Here is a 19,544-nt window from a genome sequence, read left to right as displayed (position 1 = left end):
ACCTATCAAGAATTACAACAATATCAACACCAACGTGTTTCGAATTGGCAGAGTTGTTGTACAGCTCTGCTGAAATTCTTTGTTAGTTCTGAAATGTTAAATCTGTTTAATGACTGCCTGAGTACAGAATTTAAGGACGAATACGCAGCAGAAAGCCTTGTTTTCGTGTAGAATGAGCCATCAGCGAAACTGATTCGCTGTAACGAAGTCATCATTGCGCTTATGTAACACAATATGTCACTAGCTCCTATTTTTTCTTATAGTTCTTTTAATTTCCTTGTAGTGCAAGGCAATAATACTTGAGTATTCTATGAATTCATTCACTTTGTACCAAAATTATTTCGTTTGCTGGTAACTTTTTTCGTAGCCTTTATACAATGAAAAATTGTCACTAAATGTCTTCAATTCAAGGCACGTTTCTGAATTTCGGGATAAATGTTCTGTTATGAACTTTGCCCTTTTCCCCGCACTCGAAAATGCGAAAGCAGTAAATCTAGTATTGAGAAAATTGAACTGAAATTTCTAAAAATCCACAGCGTGCTCGGCTATGGGAATGTGATTGCAAATTTTTGTTTCGTCTTCAAGGTTAGTTAAGTTGCCGGTTTGAAGTTGTCGGCTACAGTACTTGATTATTTTTGGCTTTTATTTGTTTATTCGCATCACCAAAATGCTTTCTCGGTTCGTAGTATATTTCTATTGACAGCAGTATATAAGCAGTAAGAAAATTGTATGAACTTTCTATCAACAAATGTTGATAAAATATGCCCTAAGAAAATGTGACTGCAAATGTTTGTTTCGTGTTCAAGGTTGTTTTAGTTGCATTGACATGTTAGGCCAGAGTACTTAATTAATTTAGGCATTTATTCTCATTATAAAACGTTCTGTCGGTGTCTATAGTATGTTTCTACTGACAGCAGTACATAGAAAGCAGTAAGGAAATTGTATGAACTTCCTATCAACGAATGTTAATAGAATATGCTTGGCTAAGGGAATGTGAGTGTAATGTTTGTTTCGTGTTCAAGGTTGTTTTCATAGCTTTGAAGTGTTCGCCTACAGTACATGATTTGAGGCATCTATTCGCATGACCAAAAATGTTTTGTCACTTTCTAGAGTATTTCTGCTCACAGCAGTCCGTAAAGAACATAAAGTATTAAAATGGAAAATATCTTCTGTTTTAAAACGTTTTCCCATATCCTGATTACATTCCAAACGCATTTTCTGCGAATAATGTTGGTCGCTTTTCGATATAGTGAAATTGTTGACTAGCTGCAACAGATTCCACCATGCAATCAGGTAAGATGTCGTCACGATTATGCGAACAAGATAGCGTTAATCACCTCGAACACCATGCAGTTTGTTCATTTACTTCTCTCAACGTGTCAAACTGCACCCAGCTTTTCTAGTAACTTTCTATTGACAGGAGTAAATACAAAGAAGTAACAGTCTACCAACATTGTATTGACAAAGGTACATAGAATGTAAAAATTATTTTCTAGTAACTTTCTATTGACTGGAGTACATACAAAGAGGTAACTTCTATCAACATTGTATGAACAATTGTTGATAGAATGTAAAAGTTACTACAAGGTTACTAGAGTCAATAGAATGTTAATACAAATTCTAAAGAAAGTTGATATCCATTTTTGTAAGGGTATGCTCTAACTGCACTCAAGACACAGTAGTGTGCAGTCTCAGGTGTGGTTCTACTGACTTGGTTAATGGAACTCTTGGAGATAGTGGAGGCGGTACATTATGTTGGGCATATTGGCAACATTCGTGGGTGGGTGCTGTAACCTGGGCTTTTTTACCAGTAGTCCATGCTCTGAATCCTTTTTCCTGTGCACAGTGCAATGGCTATAAAAAGTTTAATAGAAAAATAATGGCTCTATCAATGTTTTATGTCATTAAGCATGACTGAGACTTGTTAGTTCTTAAGCCTGTGTCGGCAGACTTGAACTGTCCTTCCCATGAAACCAGGAATTGTGCAAGTTCGTCAGTGCAATATCGCTCGGTTCCAGTAGGTCTAAAAATTTGTAGGCAGTTGTCAGTTTTTCTTGATCGTAAGTGTAGTAATCATCTGCATGCAGAATTAAGAGTCGGAAAATTTTGTTTTAGAACTCACTTCTTTTCAGGCTCGTCTTACTGAATATACACTGCCTGAAAAAGCTGTTTTACGAGTGTGTATTTCATATTCACCGCCCATGCAGATAACACCATGTGAGCGTTTGCATTCCTAATCTTTTGTCTTAATGATGTAACCTGGTTTTCACATGCAGGTTTGAGCCCCGGGGACCACAAATATGGTGTACTTTCATGGCAGAACTCATCAGGTTAGAATATGCAGTTTTTCTCTATATATTCTTTCTTGAAGGTTGTCTTTCAATGAGCAGTTTGTAGGATACGGAAGCTTTAGTTTACTGAACTGTGGTGAAAATGGCGATGCATGCCTTTGATATTCTGGGAAGTTGTTTTTCTGTGACATGTGAACTATACTCACTGAACTATGACCGATGTCAGTTCTATTCATTGCTGCAAGAAATTGCACAAGAGACAAAGGCCTCGTATGGTTGTTAGCCTTTAGCCTTTCCCTCCTATTAGACACTGTCTGAGGAGCAAATAAAACAAAAAATGGCATTGGGCTAAGCATAGCTGAGTGCCACTTGTTTTGCTATGAAGCCCACCTGTGACTGTAAAGGCATCTTGTTTCAGGCCTGAGTTCTCTGTTGCAGATCTGTTGAATAAAACTTTGGATTAGCATCCACGGCTTTTGATGTGTGTGTCCCATGAATTCAACTTTTCTTCCTAATTTCATGTGAACTCTGGATTGTTGGTTCTTGCATTTTATTTAAATTACTATGCCTGTGCAACACAGGTTCAGTCGTCACACAGCGCGACCGTGGCACACCTGCTGTGGAAGATTCAACCAGTGAAAGGCACCCTGTGGGCCACTGCATGGAATCTACTCCTTCTGGCATGGGTAACTACCGGGGTATTGCCACAAGAAATAAGATTCACAAATGCACCCACTGCAGCAAGTTATTCAAAAGAAGATACCATCTATTGCAGCATCTCCGAATTCATACAGGCGACCGCCCATACTATTGTAACGACTGTGGAAATAGCTTTGCACAAAAGCACCATCTGGAGAGACACCAGCGCACTCACACAGGCGAGCGACCTTACCGTTGTGACAGCTGTACTTGCAGCTTTGCACTGAAGGCCCATCTGGAGGCACACCAGCGCACCCGTACAGGCGAACGTCCTTACCGTTGCGACCACTGTGGTAGCAGCTTTTCACAGAGGATTCACCTGTTGGGACACATCCGTACCCACACGGGTGAAAAGCCATTTCCGTGCCAGCTGTGCCCCATGACTTTTGTGGTACAGTCAAATCTTGCAAGGCATATTAGATCTCATAAGCGCGAAAAGCCCTTCCTATGTGACTTGTGCCAAAAGACATTCAGTAAAAGGCAATATTTAAATCACCACAAGAAGGCTATTCACCAAAAATAGCAGTGGTCCGTGATGCCCTTAGTCGATACGTTTTGCTAGCTACCATTTTGTATGCAAGCTAACGAGATTCTAGCTGCGTACCCTATGAAAGGTGTTGATAGCTAGCCAGCATCATTAACTACATTTGTAAGTTTTGTTCACTTTGAGGGAGTTTTCAGAAAACAACATTTGCTGTTCTCTTAGACTGCACTTTCACGCTCGGTATTTCCTGAACATGGAGACTGAGCCTGCTATGCTCGTAAACTTGCATGAATGGAAATAAAATCACTCATACCTGTATGGCATCACTTCTTGTTGGAGAGTGACTTTCAAAAACTTGATATCCAATGTTTATCGCTGCTGGCAGTTGTCATCCTGCCTGAGTAAAGAAATTTTGTGGAGTAAAAGTGTAAAAAACAATTATTTTTAATCCTTAAGCCTGAGTGAGCTATTTTTTGTGACAATCAATATAAGTTCTATCATTTGTATCACTGAACCGATAAATGTTTGCATGACAATAGAGGAAAACTTAATCTTGTGTAAATCTTTGTGTATTCATTCCAGCAGTGTTAGTGGCAGGAATGAGTGAGGACAAGCAGGTGTCCAGTCTCAAAATGATGTGTTTTGCATTAGTTTGGGGGTTTGAAGAGTTCCCTGTTGTTTGGAACGGGGACTAGCGAGAGTACACTAAGATCTGCTTTACCATTACTCGGAGCACTGTCGGCGCGGAATACAAATGGTGTATTTGTGGATCATTGTGTCTGCATCATTTTTAATCTATTTTGGTTGACAGAATACCAGCTTTGTGTGACCATTTCACATTGTGCTAGCTTCTTTGTTGTGTTAGTGTTATTTCAAAAAGCCTTCTTTATTTATATAAGGTATTCTTGATAATGAGCTGCATGGGTCATGGCTGCTGGAATAAAAATACTGTGATTAGTGCCTACAAAAAGTATTGTAATCTTGTAGTGTATTGTGATGTTCATAATTTGGGTCGATTGTGTGAAATTGCTTAGTGCACTATTATTCTATTGCAGTTCCCATTCAAAAATCTTGAATACATTCTGGCTGTTTGTAAAGCTCGCTTGCGTGACATATTTTGCATTAAAATTCAATAGTAGTGCAGTTCTTCAAAAAGCTGCTGTTCGCTTCTTTTTAGTGCTGTACTTCGAGCATCCTAGACATCATTGTGCCTTGCGTCCAGGAAAGAATTGCTATCACTTACAGATGACAGCACTTGTAGCAGCACTAACTGACAGCACTAACTTATAGATGACAGCTCTGAGGGATATTAAAACACAAGTAGTGTTTTTTCAGTAGTTTCTCCAAGTATTTGTGTCCTACTACAAAAAATTCAGGGGGCACTTGGACTGTCTAAAGTGCGTAGAGGCGAAAGCGTTTTCCGCACCACTTCGCCTATGTGACACTTGTGACGTCACCACTGGATGACGTCACACATAATTGATGACGAAGTAATGACTAATTACTGATTAATAACTCAGCACTAATTGACTGCTAATTAATAACACTTAAGCTTCGCCTTTAGGAGTGGAACGCGACAGCGTGTTGTAGTGCTGCCATGGAGTCCACGGAATGCCACCAGCCGTTCGGCGCGATGCCTTGCCCTTTGAACGCAACGCTTTTTGGGGAAAAGAAATGGCGCAGTAATTCTCTGCCATCTCGGTGGACACCTGAACCGCACCATACAGGAAGGGAGGAAGCGGCAGTGAAAAAAGAAAGAGGGGCCGTAATGAAGAAACTGAAAATTGTATTTGAGAAAAGGAACTTACGCAGTAACTGTCTCGCATTTCTCGGTGGACACCCGTCAAAACGCGGACACATCTGTGGACACGCTGTGGACACGGATGCAGACACGGCTGCTGACACGGATTGATTGATAACGGCAGCATGAGACATTACAGGCTTTCGCTTTAAAACGGTCATACTGCGAAAGAAGCCAAACATAGCAATGGATGGTAATGAGTGGAGTCAGCAGGCGAGAGTAGGAAGTTTTTTGAGATGAGGTGGCTCGATCTGTCTGGCAAAGCACAGGGTGCATTTGAGGTGAGCGAGAGAGACTTTTGTTGTGCTGTGGATGTAGTTTGGGTCACAGAATCGAAGGGAAAATGTTTGTCAGTAATTGTACCAGTCGCTTTGTTTCCATGAAGCCACACTGAAGCCGCCATTGCAGCAGAGTGGCTCTAAACACTGTTGTTTTGTTTGCAGACCTTTGACCGTATGCACTCCAGGACAGGAGCAAACCATTCAGTGCGCTTTATTTATTCTTTTACCTTCTCTTCCGAACGCAAAGTACAAAGAAGAGCCTCATAACAGCTCCTATTGGACAGTTCAAACTGGCTGGAGTAAATGGACAATGAAAGGGCCTGTCTGCCTCCGCTTGGGCTCCAGAAACCACTGGGCACTGGTTTGTCAGTCTACGCACATCCCTCTTACGCATGGCTAAATCTACGAGCCTCCTGATGACAAAGGCTCCACTTGAAAAAAAAAAAGTGGCTGTGGTGCATCACTGTATTCAACAGTGAATGGGAAAAGTAGAACACTGAGAAATAGGAGTATGAATGCAGCCTATACTCTGAGTTTAAGTCAGTGTTACAGCCCAAGAGTTATATGCTGCTGTCAGCTTGGGTCTGAAGAAAGATCATGAAAGAACAGTGCAAGAAAAGAAGGAACCCAAGATGCTTCCCACTATCAAATCAGCAATACGTGCTGTTTCAGGAGAAGCATCGATCCTGCGAATGTTGCTTTCAAAACTTTAGTGGCATCAAATGGAGAGAAGTCTGATAGGAGAGGTATGGGAAACTCCCAGTTCACCTTCAAAAGATGTGAGAAAGACTGGATGCTGCAGCAGAAAAAAATTCTGCTTTGAAACCATGAAGGGTTGAATGCATCAGAGAGAGTGCATACTCATGAGTATGCACTGGCAGGTGATGTGATGGCTCAACAGGAGTGGTGGCTCTTCCTTTGGTTTTGGGGAGAAGTGGTCTTAAAAAAATTCATATTAGCAAAGTCATGATTATGGAATCTTCATGGAAGATGTTTTTTGTGTGCTGATTCCAAATATGTAATTTAATTTTTTGTGGAAAACAACTCCTTGTACACTTTATGTAACTTTTCTGCCGAGAGCTTACAAGAAATTTTTCTGTAGAGAACTTGCTAGAATGCATGCTGTTGGATTCTCTTGACATCTAGCTCTGCAAAAAGGGTAAAATTATTATCCTGCCTATCATAGAAGTTGAGTTACTATGTTTTTAAGTTGCCACTCGGCGCGCAAAAACACATTTTTCCGGAAGATTTCATAAGTGTGACTTCATTAATGAAGTTGTTTCCTAAGACCCCACTTTCCCTCTTCATTTTAGCAAGAAAATAAAACGGCATCTTCGAGCAACCGCACAACTTGCCCATTTACAGAGCCAAGCTTCCAGTTGCTTCTCTGACTGGTAGTTGGGCGCAGCCTATCCTTCTGGTTGCTCGGACAGCCTTTCTGGAAGTTGTATGTGCGTGTGGCATCAGTTTTTCATAAACTATAGAAAATCCAGGCTAGTACTGACGTTTTAAAATGCTTCGCAAAGAGCGCAGATCATAATGCTTTCTTGTACATACTTTACATTAACATATTTTCAGAAAATAAACAGCGTTTGAGCATAAAATTAAAAATATTTCATCATCTTCAGTCTGACTACCACCACTTCCGGACAAAGGCCTCTCCCATGTCTCTCCAATTAACCCTGTCTTTTGCCAGCTGCGGCCACGCTATCCCCACAAATTTCTTAATCTCATCTGCCCACCTAACTTTCCGCCGCCCCCTGCTGTGCTTCCCTTTTCTTGGAGTCCAGTCCGATGCAAATCCAATGCAGTCCGAGCCCAGTCCAAAGGCAAGAAACCGATGGTCCGTTAAGGACCATCGGTTAACTTGCCTTTGAATTACCTTTGAATTACGTGCCTTGGCCAGGCCTATTTCTTCCTCTTGATTTTGACTAGGATGAACGGGCAGCAATGGAGCAGAAATAGAACGTCAGTCTCGCATGCAAGAGGACCGAGGTTCGAATCCTGCTGCTGCGCAATTTTCCGCCAGGTTTAAAAAATCAATAAATAAGCTCCGCGTATTGATGGAATTGCATAACCAGGCATTGATATTGGTGGCTAGAACCGAGAATGCACTCCCTCACCAGACAGAATTTGGCCACCCTGGTGTAGTACCAGGCCACAGCCTCCTATAATGGTTAACCTATTGCAAGAAAATTTACGAAAAGAAAAATACAAGGAATACCCATCATTTTATGCAGATGGTTTAAAATTGGCACATTACGTTGCTAGCGCCACAGTACAAAACAGTTGGGAAAAAAACAGTACGGCTATCTCTGTGTGCATCCGTCTTCACTGCAGTGTTACGCTGTCTCTGTGGCTATAGAAAAATTAATGAATGATAACATCGAGAACAGCATCATTTCCACTGATTCTCTGAGCATGCTCGCCTCGCTTCACCATAGACATGCAGTTACACCATTATTAGGAGACATCATACACAACATATGGGCACGAAAAATTTTCCTGTGTTCCGAGCGACATCAGAATCAGTGGCAATGAGAAAGTAGATCAATTACCTGCACATGCTCGACACAAAGAAATCAAGAGTGAACATTTCCTACAAATGGTACCCTATAAGCTTTCAACCATCGTCGTTGAAATCATGAGGCTATGTAACCTTTTTGTGGCCGAAACTAGAGTATGCGTGTGCTATTGGGACCCTAATCAAAATAATGTTTCGAATACACTACAAGCAATACAAAAACCGCGCCGCTGGGTTCATCTCTGCTTATTCGTATCATGAAAGTGTCGCCAAACTAAAATGCAAGGCTCATCTCGGAAATTTAACTAACTGATGTGAAATCGCAAGGCTGTCTACATCAGAAATTCTGTTATGATGTTCCACACAAGTCTGTTATCATCCCTGCCTACTGCACCTCCAGCTGCACGAACCATGAAAAGACCTCTTATTCTCCGCCTGCCCACACATCTGTCTTCATTTTGTGCATGCTGTTGCGGCTCGAGGTAGCGTGTCCGGGATGAGGCGTCTCCAAGGGGGGGTTCGTACATGATGAGGAACATCTGAACTTCCGAGTTGGTGATTACAAAAACAAGCAGATTTAATGGCAAGAAACTAAGACACTTATTTACAAAAAGAAGAACAAGGAATCAAAATTTAAGAGTTCATGACGTCGAGCGTCTGGATGAGCCTAATACCCAAGGCTCAGAGCCACTGGATGAACCTATTACCGAAGGTCCAGAGCGTTCGTGCCCACTTTGGTCGCAGGTTATATAGCCCAAGGCTCCGCCCTTTCACCAGGCGACATTCCATCGCGACACAAAAGTTCGGCACTAGCACCGCCATCGAAGACCTGTTGAGCCCCCTCACTAGGCGGTAACTCATCGTGGCACAAAAGATCGCCACCACACGTCACAGACGCAGCTGGCCAAGACACCTGTTGAGAGCCCGCACGTGGGAACTGGCGAGGATGAAGATAAGTCCGCACCACTGTAGCACTGACTTGGCCGCTCGCGTCCATCAAACACAGGTGTGGCAGGATGACGTCACAGACGCAGCTGGCCAAGACACCTGTGGAGAGCCCGCACGTGGGAACTGGCGAGGAAGATGCTAAGTCCGCATTCCTATAGCATTGTGTCCTGTTGATGTCACAGCCGCAGCTGCGCAGGCTTCCTCTGATTCGTTCCCGGTTTTTTTTCAAGACGAGGGACACCCTTTGTTCTCCTGTCGTCGGTTGCTTCTCGAAGGGGAGGTAGTTTTCGCCGAGCCGAATGTGGGAAGAGCCTCAGCGGCCACTTCCCAGAAAGTCACCCTTTTCTGTGAGGTCATCGTGGGGTCAAGTTGAAGTCAAATGACCCGTCAAAATTGCCGCTACATTGAATATCCCTCCGTTTCATCTCGGGTCTCAAGATAGGTCGTGACAATGCACTGTGAAAGACGAATGACTTTCCCGGCCACGTCGTGCTCCGAAATTCTAGAGGCCCGCGTACTGTGCGATGTCAGTGTACGTTAAAGAACCCCAGGTGGTCGAAATTTCCGGAGCCCCTCACTATGGCGTCCCTCATAGCCTGAGTCACTTTGGGACGTTAAACCACAGTAAACCAAGCCAAACCAAACCATACTGACCCCTCACTATTCAAGTCATCAAGTGAAGCAATGTTATGCTCTGTAACCCACTCCGTCATGAGATACCCCTTTAAAGGATCTTTGAGGTAGTAAGAAATAAATAAAAAAATATTTCAAAATGAGATATTTAAGTAAATCATAAGATACAACTAGTAAAACCTATATAGCAGAATGCAAGTCATGGCCACTCGATACACAATTCATAAAAGGAATATATATATATATATATATATAAACGTAATTCGGTTGACACACGGTAGAAAAAACAACAACTTTATTCTAACGTTTCGACCAGGGTCTGGCCTTCGTCAGAGTGATCACTCTGACGAAGGCCAGACCCTGGTCGAAACGTTAGAATAAAGTTGTTTTTTCTACCGTGTGTCAACCGAATTACGTTTATGTTCTACCGGATCCATCCGATCTTCACCCCCTTCTTATATATATATATATAAAGTCACCAGAAATTGAAGAACATAAGATTTAATTCACGATGTTTCGGCTGGAGGGCCAGCCTTTTTCGAGTGTATTACAGTATTTGAAACAAGCAGCTTTTATAGCATCCGCGAGGTACAGGAAAAAGTGTAAAGCACAAATGCAAACAGTGGTGAGGGGAGAGGTTAAAAAAAACTCTCCCCTCACCACTGTTTGCATTTGTGCTTTACGCTTTTTTCTGTACCTCGCGGATGCTATAAAAGCTGCTTGTTTCAAATACTGTAATACACTCGAAAAAGACTGGTCCTCCAGCCGAAACGTCGTGAATTAAATCTTGTTATGTTTTTCAATTTCTGGTGACTTTATCTTATATTAATAATCAATCAGCTGCCAAGAAATAATTTTTGAGATGTATGTATGTATGTATGTGTGTGTGTGTGTGCGTGCGTGTGCGTGTGTGTGTGTGCGTGCGTCCGTGCGTATGTATGTATATGTATGTATGTATGTATGTATGTATGTATGTATGTATGTATGTATGTATGTATGTATGTATGTATATGTATGTATGTATGTATGTATGTATGTATGTATGTATGTATGTATGTATGTATGTATGTATGTATGTATGTATGTATGTATGTATGTATGTATGTATGCATGCATGCATGTATGTAGGTTGCAAGAGCATGAAGTACTTGACTGCTTAAAAGAGTATATAGCGAAGCATACGCTTCGTTAAAGGAAACATATTTGACGACGTTTCGATCGGAAGACCGATGTTTTTCAAGTGATTTTCTTCGCTGGTGTTTCCCCTTTTATAGGGGTTGGACACAACAGGTACGTGAGCGACAAACTGATAGAGAGTACAAAACTATCTAGAGTAGTAATATGTTAGGCAATAGAGGATCCGAACGCACACAAAAAGTGGAGAATGCGCAGAACATGTGCGGAGTAGGAAAATACAATATCCAGATGTGGCCTCTGCCTTTTAAGCACCGCATGCTTGCTTATTAATGCGAAAGCATTAGAAGGCTATATTGACGCCGGAAATGTCCGCAAAATGTGTCTCCAGATGTTGGTTCCTAGCTGTGTCGTCATCGGTCACATATGACGTCATGAGACATTAGAATGAAAAGAAAATTGAATAAACAGAAAATTACGGGTCTAGGTGGGAATTTTACCCGGGCCGCCGGCGTACTAGACGCGGCAGGATAACGAAAAATTTAGAGTGCCAGCTGATTTACAATGGCTGCCACGTGCACACAGCTGAGAGGAAGAATGACAGAGACGCGCGGCGCAAAACCGCGCTCGCCCAAGCGACGACGCTGGTTTGAGCAACAGAGGTGGTGGTTGCAGCTGCTGCAACTGAAGGAAGGATGAAAAGGAAATTGCACGGGCCTGCTTACTGCCTCGAGCTGAGCCACAACCGCTGCCACATGCGGATAGAGGAGTGAAAGAACAGACGCACGTCGCAACCACCGCGTTCGCCAAAGCGACGACGCTGGTTTGAGCAACAGAGGTGGTGGTTGCAGCTGCTGCGACTGAAGGAAGGATGAAAAGGAAATTGCACGGGCCTGCTTACTGCCTCGAGCTGAGCCACAACCGCTGCCACATGCGGATAGAGGAGTGAAAGAACAGACGCACGTCGCAACCACCGCGTTCGCCAAAGCGACGACGCTGGTTTGAGCAACAGAGGTGGTGGTTGCAGCTGCTGCGACTGAAGGAAGGATGAAAAGGAAATTGCACGGGCCTGATTACTGCCTCGAGCTGAGCCACAACCGCTGCCACATGTGGACAGGGGAGTGAAAGAACAGACGCACGTCGCAACCACCACGTTCGCCAAAGCGACGACGCTGGTTTGAGCAACAGATACTCCCCTCCCTCAAAGTGGTCGGAGTGTTCCCGTAAACATTCGAAATTTTGAGCAACCGTTCGTCATACAGCGTTCTGTGTGGTGTCGTAGCATTTCTCCTTAGCTTACATGTTTCATTCGAGTTAGAGGCTAACTTCGACAGGGGTTCGGGCCAATGACATATACGCTTTCCCTTAGGTCGAGTTGCATGCTCTAATGCGCGGTTGAGGTGTCTACCGAGATGCCGAGATTTGAGAGCTACTGCGACCTTTCCTTTCTTCAAAAAATATGCTTTCGTATTTCTCCATGCAAGCAGCTGACATGCGTTGCGCGTGGCGGCTCGGGCTGGTCGCGTTCTAGTGCTGTGCATTCAGCGCGTCGGCGGAGTGTAGTTTCAATACAGTGGAGAAGTATCTACATATATGATTTCTATTCGCGCAGTACGCAGTTACGACGAGCAAACCATCGCACGCGCAAGCTAAGCCGGATATAAAATTCAAGCGTTGCGCTGCATCGGGTGCGATAGCGAAACAAGAAGTGTCAAAATTCGGTTTTGCTATCGATCTGCCTGGAAGGTCACAGCTGGCAGCCAGTTTTCAGTCAACTATACCTTGCACACAGAAAGTAGATTGAGGCTGAAAGTGACCTCGCCCGCTCCACTGAAGTACCGCGGGTAACAGATCGAACTTTACTGCTTCATTAGTACTTAATTGAGGCTGTATACGTGGTCTTCGTTATCTCTTTTTTTGTAATTAAACGTGCCCGCCAACCATGCAGGGAAAATGTACGATGACGCAAGCGGCATCGGGGGCAGCATCAACAATCGCACTATGGAACTATAATAAGTATGAGGTGGTTAGAGGGGTATGGAAGTGAATCATGGTACCGGGCCTCACATTTGGAAATGCAGCCCTGTGCACCACAGTACAGTCAAGGCTAGAGGTCAGACAAAGAAGTGTAGGAAGGCTAGCCTTGGGAGCCCATGGGAACACTCCGAATGAGGGAGTCCAGGGAGATATGGGTTGGGCGTCGCTCCAGATTCGGGAGGCAATCAGCAAACTGAAATATGATCAGAGACTAAGCCAAATGGAGGAAACAAGGTGGGCAAAAAAGGTGTACAAGTATCTGTACATTAAAAGTATTAACACAAAATGGACTAATAGAACCCGAAAGCTAAGAACGAAGTATTTACGGGTGAGGGATGGGACGCAACAAAATACTAACGTGAAAGCGGAGGTAAAGGAGACGGAAAGAAAGATGTGGAAAGAAAGAATGCAGGAAAAATCGGCGCTAGGCATATATAGGACACGAAAACAGGACATAAAAAACAGCGATTATTCGATAATTATCGGGGAAGTTCACTGCTTTTTCAGGCTAGGACAGGGACTCTGAGAACAAAAACGTATAGGTCCAAATTTGAAGAAGTGGATATTTTGTGCTCTGCTTGTAAAACGGAAACGGAGACCATAGAGCACCTGGTTCTGAGGTGCGCAGAACTCCGCCCAGCCCTTCCAGAGGGAGCAGCAACAGCCATAGAGATAGCGCTGGGATTTACTGGGGAGGACGGGCGAGTGGATGGGAAAAGCATGACATTGACGAAGGGGAGGTTGGAGGATTGGTGGCGGATATAAAGGGAGGGGTGAATTTGGAGGGGAAAAGGATAGCCAGACTAGACATTGTAAGAGCGAAAGTGAAAGAAAGGGAAACGAAAAATAAATTAACAATGGGGGAAGTATATAGGCTAGGTGGCGAAAGCTACCGCCCGGTACACAGGGTAAAGCCATTATCGTCCATCCTTCGATCCACTTTTCGTGTGTTGAAGGTTGCGCCAGTTCTTTAATCTGTTGCTTTACATATTAGATTTTGTGTGTTGTCAGTCTGTGAGAAGAAGAAAGAAGCTTTGCAGAAGGAAATCTATGCGCAAATTTGCATCAATGAAACCTACCGGAGTTATTCCTTTAGATCTGCTACTTCAGTACAGAGGGCAAAACGCATGTCTAGAACACGCTCTGAGCGTGTTTCGGGCGTAACACGCGATAGCTAGTGATAAGATTTGGTTAAAAATGGTCTGGATGTAAACATGTGCTGTTAAACTCATAGAATTTCATCGTCATATTTTGCCTTCTGGGTCGCAGCGGCTTTGGGAGCTGCGGAACACAGAGTTTGATTGTTCTAGGCATGTGTTTTGCCCTCTGTACATGCATTTGCACCACGTCTACCGACGCAACGATAACTGCATGCGATCCGGTGAACGTCACTTTTGCATCGTGCGCGTGCGAAGATATGGTCCGTCTTTGTGCGTGCGTGCCCAAATGTTACCGCGCAGTCACGTAAGAATTTGGCTTATTAGCGCCTTTGCCAGTAGCATGAAAGCCGCAGAAGTGTATAACCACAATAACAGACAAATTTGCTTCAATGAAACCTACCGGAGTTATTCCTTTAGATCTGCTACTTCAGTACATGCATTTGCACCGCGTCTACCGACGCAACGATAACTGCATGCGATCCGGTGAACGTCACTTTTGCTCATATTTAAAACTGCGCGAACAAAAACAAGGACCGAGCAAGAACACAGTAACACACACAAGCGCAGGAAATATAGTTCAAAAGTATCTTATGGTGGGCTAGTTGGTCTGAATCGTTCGTATTTAAAACTGCGCGAACAAAAACATGGACCGAGCAAGAACACAGTAACACACAAGCGCATCGTGGGCGTGCGAAGATATGGTCCGTCTTTGTGCGTGTGTGTCCAAATGTTACCGCGCAGTCAGGTAAGATTTTGGCTTATTAGCGCCTTTGCCAGTAGCATGAAAACCGCAGAAGTGTATAATCACAATAACAGACAAATTTGCTTCAATGAAACCTACCGGAGTTATTCCTTTAGATCTGCTACTTCAATACATGCATTTGCGGGTAGGCGCGGTCTGTGCGCACGACGTCGTGATCTTGAACCGAGAAAAGTATGCGCACGACACGACCTTAGCGCCCTCAGCCGCGGCGGCGCGCTCTCGATGTCGGCTCGGCCGCCGCGCTAGCAGACGAAACTACGAGTCTTTTCGGTGGTGGTGGTGTAAAACATTTATTTATACTATATACAGAGGTATTGCTTGGACCGTGCACCTGAAGGGCCCGGCCCTCACAATCACTAGGAGGGATCCCTAGTCCGGGACCCCTGTGGCCTCCGCGGCGGCCCGGGCTCTTGTCACCAGGGCTCGTTGGTCCTGGAGAGTTGAGCACCCGACAGCCTCCCAGTCCTCTCGGGTGGGGTGGGGGTGGGGTGGGAAAGCAGGATTGGCAGGGCATGCCCACACCATGTGATACGTGTCCGCAAACACTTCCCCACAGTGTGGACACTCGCCCGAAAAAGCCGAATTGAAATATTTGAGCACTGCCGGGCACAGTACCGTGTTGGTGTAGAGGCGAAGTAGCCAACGCTCCTCTGCCTTATTGAGGCCTTTACAGGGGGGTGGGTATCGGCCGTGAGCGTTTTGATACAGGAGAGAGATCTCCCGAAAAGTAATAGCCGGATTAAAATCAGTAGCCGGATCAGGCGGCGAGAGAGGCGATGCCCGGTGGTTAAGCGCGCGGGCGGTAGTGTCCGCTACCTTATTTCCCTATCCCCGCATGTGCTGGGGCCCAGATGATGGTGCGCCGGGTTGGGAAATCCCGGTACTCACATCTGTGTAAAATTTGTAAAGCACGATCTGGAATTTGGCCCTGTTCAAAATTGCGGCAAGCTTCTCTTGAGTCGGTGATAATGACTCGGGACGCTGGATCCGCAGCTGCAAGTGCGATAGCAACTTCCTCCGCGAATGTAATGTTGGGGGCACGTAAGGTGAGGCCCTGAACTGGGTTGTTTTGGTGGACAACGGCAGCCGTGTACCAACCCCCATGGTGTGGACCTGCCGCGTCCGTGTAAAATACCCCTGGTCGAGCACCGTAGTGCTTGGAAATGGCCTCCGCTCGCGCGAGGCGGCGGCCATCATGGGCATCTTTTGTCATGTTATTGGGGAGGGGGCGAACCTTTAGTGCGAAGCGCCAGGCCTCGGGCATAGATACCCGCTTCTCCTCTTGGGTTGTGTAATTGATGTGGAGGCGGGTCAGTAGGCGGCTACACGCACTTGCTTAACTGCAAGTATTGATTGCTGAGATGAGCCTCGCGCAGCTCCCCAAAGGTGTTCGTCATCCCCAGGCCGAGGAGACGTTGGTTGGATGTTGTAATTGGGAGGTCGAGAGCTCTCTTATAGATTTTTCGGAGAATCACTTCGAAAGCGTTCTCATCGCATTTGCGCAGGTGGAGGTACGGTGCCGAATACAGGATTCGACTGGTTACGAATGCATTCGCCAGCCGCAGGGCGTCTTTGCATCGCAACCCCCCTCGTTTGTTTGATACCCGGCGGACCATACGGCCCACCTGATCCCCACCTTGCGGAGTTTGTTCAGCGTGGTGTCAATCTTGCGGTTCTTTTGTATGTAGAGTCCCAATACTCTGATTTCATCGTGTTCAGGTATCGGGCCACTAAGCAGGAAGAGGGCAATTTTGGTTGTGCACCTTGGATTGGGACGTATGTGCACGAATTCCGATTTGTTCGGGGAGCACTCAAGGCCGCAGCGGTGTGCATAATCGTCCACAATAGCCGCCGCTTGCTGCAGGTTGGCCTCGATTTCTCCAACCGAACCGTGTGTTGCCCAGAGGGTGATGTCGTCCGCGTAAAGGGCATGCTGCACACCCGGGACCTCACCCAGCAGGGTAGGGAGCTTCATCATGGCCAGATTGAAGAGATGAGGGGAGAGGACTGCTCCCTGTGGAGTCCCTCGCGTACCAAGTTGGTACGGGCCATGTTCACTGTCTTGGAGTCGGATATATGTTTGCCGATCTGTGAGGAATTGCTTGATGTATTGGAATGTGTTGTATCCACAGTTTACTTGGGACAGGTGGGAGAGGATGATATCATGAGTAACATTGTCGAAAGCCCCCCGCAAGTCCAATGCGAGGACCACCTTGTCATCGCTAGGGTGCTCGATGGGATCAAGAATCTCTCTATGAAGTTGCAGCAGCACATCTTGTGCGGACCGGTGTGGGTGGAACCCGTACATGGTGTCTGCAAAGGCGTTGTGCGTTTCTAGGTAGGTGGATAGTCTGTCACGGACCATGGTCTCCATCAACTTCCCCACACAAGAAGTGAGAGATATGGGCCGGAGGTTGTCAACGCGCGCTCGATGTCGGCTCAGCGGCCGCGCTAGCAGACGAAACTAGTCACAATGCGCAAATTTCAAAAGGGGCCAATTGTACTTTGGCTAGCAACCATGCAACCAATTAAAGGGATTGTATAGTGATGCTCCAAGTAAGTGGGAATGAGTTTATTTAACTGCTTAATTACCCAATTAGCCTAATTAGCCTTTCTAGTCAGGCCAGATAAATAAATAAATCCGAGAACGAAATTGGTCGAGTTCGTGAATCGAACCCCGGTCTCCGGAGTGCGAGACGAGCACGCTACCACTCCGCCATGCCAGCAGGATGCGATCTCTATAGCAGATGAAATGCGATGTATCGCGACTCACAGATGGACATGGGGAGTGCCTTTTCGGCGCATTCAGACGACTGAAATCGGCAGCCGGACTAGTATTGCCAAACCATATCCCGTAGACGCACTCGAGCAGACGACGTCACTTCCGTCAACAATCAAAATGGCTGTTTTAAAGGTCGCGTCGGCAGTCCCGGTGTTTTCGGGCAGTTGTAAGCAAGTGGTTACAAGACCAGTGCAAGCCACCTAGTTGGATCCAGGATACTTGCCTCAGAATGGCTAAAGTGCGTCGATTCCAAGGTGCTATGTAAGCCGGGCGGTTGGATGCTAGATGTGCGTATTGCATTGGCCTTCAAAACGACGTAGGACCTACGCGGTGGCGATGTCACGAAGCGTTTGTTTGGAGCCGTTGGTGGCTGTTGCTAGCGTTTCTAATTCCTGTGAGGATCACCACGGACAGCGACGAGTAACAGCTGCTCACCTTGGAGAAACGAGGCTGCTCATGGTGAATTTCCTGTGCGTGCATAAGCTACACAGCACAGTGACAGTGTCCGAGAAGTGAAAGTGATTGCGGTCGGAGCAAGTGCTTCTCCGTCGAGGCAGAGAAATGCGCACGTGCGAAGGCTCACTACGCGCGCATTGTTTTCCGAATGCTGAAATCAACTTGGCGTTGTGCAGCTAGCCGCACTGGTTGCAGTGATCGCGACTGAAGCGAGCGTTGTTGTTATACGATGTTGTTTCTGTTGCGTATCCATTACCGATGTTGATCGCGCTTCGTGCACGTACTGTGCTTCGAAACTGCTGTGTGTGCGACGTGACGCGATCTTGGCTGCGCGGCCGTCGAACTGTTTTCTTCCGTGACAACAGCAGCGTCGGCATCCTTCTGTGTCTTGCTGATTCATGCACTACATTTTGTGATTATGGATGCTTGGGTTACGACGTGCGAAAACATCGGTGTGTAGTGCAGTGGACTCTTGTGGAGCGTCGTTTTTTTTCCTGCCTGCTATGCGGACCTATGTCTGCAAAAATATTTGCGTGAAGAATTGGTGACAACACAAACTTCTCTGCATGATGGTGAGCTGAGCCAGAGGAGTAGTTCTCGGTTTAAGTTGCGACAACATGGTGCACTCTGTTTAATAAGTGCTATAGCATTGTGGGCTGCGGAAAAGCATCTGTGAGGTTATAATGTAAGCTTGTGGCTCTGTTCTTTATTCAGCAGCTTAACTCATTTTGTGCAATGAGTAATCTGTGCCAGGATGTGAGTCGTCGAGCACTGACAATGCTTTTGACACCAGAAAAAGAAGTGCTTGGCATCCAGAAAGTGTGTCAGCAGGAGGAGTTGCTGGGCCTGGCAGTTCATGGGTTAACACAAAACTCTCTGCACACAGTCCCAGTCAAAAAAAAAACAATTGGAACCAATTGGAAATTTCCAATTGGAACCAACTGTAGCCAATTGGACTTCCCAATTGTGTTTTTAGCCCTTTACCAATTGGACCCAATGGGTCAGACCCACACTATACAATGGGTCCAGTGGGACACACCAATTGGACCCAATGGGTCAGACCCACACTATACAATGGGTCCAATGGGACACACCAATTGGACCCAATGGGTCAGACCCACACTATACAATGGGTCCAGTGGGACACACCAATTGGACCCAATGGGTCAGACCCACTGCATACAATGGGTCTCGTAGGACATACCAATTGGACCCAATGGGTCAGACCCACACTATACAATGGGTCCAGTGGGACACACCAATTGGACCCAATGGGTCAGACCCACACTATACAATGGGTCCAGTGGGACACACCAATTGGACCCAATGGGTCGGACCCACTACATACAATGGGTCCAGTGGGACACACCAGTTGAATCCAATGGGTCAGACCCACTGCACACAATGGGTCTCGTAGGACATACCAATTGGACCCAATGGGTCAGACCCAGAGTGTACAATGGGTCTAGTGGGTTGAACCCACAGTATGCAGAGGTCAGTGGGACACACAGTTGGACCCAATAGGGCAGACATGAGTGCAATTGCACTGAA

The sequence above is a fragment of the Amblyomma mixtum genome, chromosome 10 (genome assembly GCF_055824585.1).
Source record: "Amblyomma mixtum isolate Tamu chromosome 10, ASM5582458v1, whole genome shotgun sequence".
Classification (NCBI taxonomy): domain Eukaryota; kingdom Metazoa; phylum Arthropoda; class Arachnida; order Ixodida; family Ixodidae; genus Amblyomma; species Amblyomma mixtum.
This window is presented reverse-complemented; position numbering follows the sequence as displayed.